This window comes from Aplysia californica, unplaced genomic scaffold, assembly GCF_000002075.1.
Source record: "Aplysia californica isolate F4 #8 unplaced genomic scaffold, AplCal3.0 scaffold00169, whole genome shotgun sequence".
Classification (NCBI taxonomy): domain Eukaryota; kingdom Metazoa; phylum Mollusca; class Gastropoda; order Aplysiida; family Aplysiidae; genus Aplysia; species Aplysia californica.
Genome location: NW_004797439.1, coordinates 1,139,542 through 1,144,005, shown reverse-complemented (window position 1 = coordinate 1,144,005; position 4,464 = coordinate 1,139,542). Strand labels below are relative to the sequence as shown.

The window sequence follows — 4,464 nt, the reverse complement described above, 5'->3', positions numbered from 1 at the left end:
TACTGTAAAGAGGGTTTTCCCAGCATTGACGGCACAGACCAAGACTTTGTCAGTGTCACGAGCCAAACGCTGTCCTTGGGAAAGACAATTTACACGAATTGTTCCCACTTCACCCAGGTTGGAATAGGTACCCGATCATAGATAGCGAAAGATCTTGTCAGTATGTAAGTGTTTTAGCGCGTATAACAATGACAGCTTATGTGTATATAATATTTTGTGTGGTAAGCGGCGGGTACACCTGTCTTGTTTGCTCCTTTTTTCGTTCCCAACAACTGTCGTCCTTTATCTCTCCTCCTCCGTTTCATCTTTTTTTTTCTTTCTCTCTCTCTCTTGTAACACTTACAAGTATTAATATATGATCTAGTTCTGTTGCAAGTGCCGTGAAACGCTGCTTATGTATACAGACATGAGCATGTCTGTTTTTACTTGCTATGCCAATGTCTGTTTGATTGCTTTTGTACTGAGCAGAATATGATCTGATCCAGTCTCTGCTCCTTGTGGGCTGAAATCAATTACGGTTCTTTATTTCTCTTTAATGATTTCCTCTGGTGGAGCAACGATATAATGTGGAAGCAATGTCCCGCCCACAGTATGATCATTTAGACCGAGTCGTTTTTATTTATAAATTATAAAAGCCACCGATGGTAGATGACACAGGCATGCATTTGAATTAATCGGACCATTTTGCACAGCGTGTGCTTTGTAGAGCTCAGTGTATTTTCTAGAATTTTCCAGCATTAATTTAGTGCTACTGTTCCCACAACTAGATTGGGATATTTTGGGCATGTTTTGAGAATGCCGAAAACAAGGCTGCAGTATCAGACATGCTAGTGGAAACCAAAAGAAGAAGTGTATACCAACTGGCAGTTACACGAGTACTATCACAGGGATGATCAGCCTGGGTCTGGATGTGCCAACAAGATGAAAGGCCAGGAATGACAAGCACAGTGTCGACTGTTCTCTGCTTTATGTACCTGACTGCTCGGGGGGGGGGGGGGAAGCGAGAGAGAGGGAGAGAGAGAGAGAGAGAGAAAGAGAGAGAGAGAGAGAGAGAGAGAGAGAGAGAGAGAGAGAGAGAGAGAGAGAGAGAGAGAGAGAGTTTATACATCGACGACACAATTTGAAGGCCGGCTTCTATCCTGCAAATAAGGACCAACCCGGACTGAAAGGGGTACAACGTCCCTGCAGAAAGACAGGAGTACTCGATACAAATCCTCCCATTAGGGGGATCTAACTCTGGTCGCTTGCACGGGGCGGCGAAGCAGCTACCTACAGACCCCGGTCTCCTTCTCCCCAAACGCGCCCTCAGCTCAGCTGGCATCACGCTGGGCCATGATAGTGAGCGTGGCCCTGGTTCGCACCCCCCCCCCAAAAAAAAAAACAAACAAAAAAACCCCCACAAAAAAACAACAGCAACAACAACAACAACAACAACTTGAACTTTGTTTGTTTGGGGAGTTTTCAATTTTAAGGTTCTCCGCCTACTTGGCTGAGTCCTCTCGGAGACGGATGTTTGATTCGAAGGTCCTCTTAATTAAACAATTTAAAACATAATCTAACGGTCTTTTCTTACTTACTTTACTTTTTTCTTCCCCTTGTACCGGTGGGTGTCGTGGGGAGACACAGGCGTGTCTGCAGCAAGATGAGTGGCCTGTAGGAGGGACATCCTGAGTCTTAAAAGAAATGTAAGACCCCTACCATAAGATCTTTATTCTGCTTTAGCAAGCTGGATTCCCTCACATTGACTGCACAGACAAACTGACACTTTGCCAGTGTGTGGACACCACCGTCCCTCAAACAGCGCCCTGTACAGTACTGTAAAGAGAGATTTCCCAGCATTGACGGCACAGACTGAGACTTTATTTGTTAGTGTGTGGACGCCATAGTCCCTCAAACAGCGCCCTGTACAGTACTGTAAAGAGGGATTTCCCCACATTGAAGGCACAGACTAGAGCTGGGCGAAGAATCGAAACCGGAACCGGTTCCCACGATTAATTCTACGGTCATAATGTCGACTCCTTTTTACGTAAACCAACGGTCACCAGGTACCTAAATTATTAAAAATCTTCTCTCTTTTTTTTTATTTAGAATTTATTTTTGAAAAATAAAAGTTGACGCTTTGTAGTGTTCCAAAATCAAGGCCATCCTAAATCCCGAAGATGTCCGGAGCCAACCAGGTAACCATGGAAAAAAAAATCACATCATTAGAAAGTTAGTAATTGGGTTCGGAGTCGATTCCTACGATTCCTAGCTTGCAAGAATAGGGAACCTCGCCGCCCAGCACTAGCACAGACCAAGACTTTGTCAGTGTCTTTACGTACCACCGTCCCTCAAACAGCTCCCTGTACACAGTAAAGAGAGATTTCTCCTCATTGAAGGCACAGACTAAAGACTTTGTCAGTGTGTTGACACCCCCGTCCCTCAAACAGCGCCTTGTACACTGTACTGTAAAGAGGGTTTTCCCCACATTGACGACACAGACCAAGACTTTGCCATTGTGTAGACACAATCGTCCCTCAAACAGCGCCTTGTACACTGTACTGTAAAGAGGGTTTTCCCAGCATTGACGGCACAGACCAAGACTTTGTCAGTGTCAGGACACCACCGTCCCTTAAAGAGCACCCTGTAAATTGTAAGGAGGGACTTCCCTATTGACAGCACTAACTGGCACTTTGTCAGTGTGTCAATGTGTGGACACCACCGTCCCTCAAACAGCACTCTGTACACAGTACTGTAAAGAGATATTTCCCCACATTGACGGAACAGACTGAGACTTTATTTGTCAGTGTCTGGACACCACCGTCCCTCAAACAGCGCCAAGTACAGTACTGTAAAGAGGGATTTCCCCGCGAAGTCTTCGGGGTTCTTACGTCAGTCTCCCCGGGCGGGGCCAATAGTTTATCGGAAGTGGATAACCCGATGGCCGAGACGGCTCAGACAGGAGCGTAACGGAACCCGCTCTACGTCGTCTGCAGCACGTACGCCGTCTGTTGGCCCGCGTGACGTCACTGAACTCAACTGAACTGGACTGTGTTGTGAACCATAGAGCCTTTTTAAATAAAGATTAGCCTATTGCTGGTGGTTTTACCTCTTTATCGACACAATTGTGTCATGATCCTATGGAATCAGGCGCTCGTCAATGTTTGGGCATATGGGGTTATCGGTATTATCTTTAAATCTGTTAGCTTGCCTTCCTTTTGGTAAAAAAAAATGTTGATCTATATTGAATAAAAGTCTAGAAATTTGCGGTTGAAGGAAGTCAAGGTCGCCTGGTTTCAGAAGTAAAATTATCGAGAAAATGGCTGCCAAAGTTTGGTAACTTCCATAAGTGTCGTTGGAAATTAAAATGTTACATTTTTGTGTGCCTTTCATCAATGTTTTTCAGTAAAAATCCACACAGAAATGCGAGTTTTAATGCGCATGAAAGGTATTGAGCCAAAAAACAAAAATTCGATAAAAATTCGAAAATCTGCAGGAAAATGCCAGTTTCTTCACTTCCATTATTTTGACGAGCGCCTGATTTCACCACACTGCCTCACACAGAACAGATCCTTTAAAAAAAAAATTAGTTCTGGTGTTTTTACCCCGTCCTCGACACACTTTAGCTCATTTAGAAGGCGGGCATTGAGTGTGACCCTGCCAGTCAGTTCCAACCCGGGCTGAGAGAGAGATCACACTTGGTCCCAACAGAGAGACTGTATAAGACACGTAGTACGAATTCTCACCTCCCGGGCCCGTGGATTCAACCTTAGAGAGAGCGAACTTCATTTTACGGTGCTGTCGACAACAAAAATCGGCTTAATTTAAGCTGCTTGTTCAATATCCCCCTTTTTTCCTTATAAAATATATTTTTGTACATTGTTTTGTCAGTCTGATTTCTTTTTCGATGTTGGAGATTTTCATTTGTTTGCTTGTTTGGGTGGCTGGGTTTTTTTTTGGGGTTTTGTTTTGTTTTCGATCGTATATGCCAGCATTTTCATCTTTGTTTGATGTTATCCAATTCCTTACATCGACAATACTTTTTTTCAAGCCGGTTATTAGAAAATTATAAGTTGTTGGTATATACGCGCGCGTGTGTGTGTGTGTGTGTGTGTGTGTGTGTGTGTGTGTGTGTGTGTGTGTGTGTGTGTGTGTGTGTGTGTGTGTGTGTGGTCTACCTCTCATGCTAAATATGCCGGTACCGGGTTCGAATCCGGTCCATGCGGATAGGTCCTATTTTTCTTTTCTTCTTCATCGTCTTCTATTTGTTCTGCTTCTTCATTCTTCTCCTCTTCACCCTTTTCCTCATTATGAGTTAATCTTGTCTATTAATTCTCAGCAAAAAGGAAATTCTCTCGCTCACTCAATCTCCTTCTTTCACATCCATGGTCTTTAGGTAGGCACGATCGACCAACTCGTTTTCTGGGATAGAGAAGAAAAACCCCATATTACCGTACTGTCCATGCGCACGATGCATTGAGGATC

General features: G+C 44.1%; 1 protein-coding gene across 1 annotated transcript in view; it reads left to right on the top strand.

Annotated features, from left to right (window-relative positions):
* The window catches only part of LOC101849374 (elongation factor 1-delta), a 68,766-nt gene that overhangs the window by 31,756 nt on the left and 32,546 nt on the right, over positions 1-4,464 (top strand). The gene's annotated exons all lie outside the window — the stretch shown is intronic.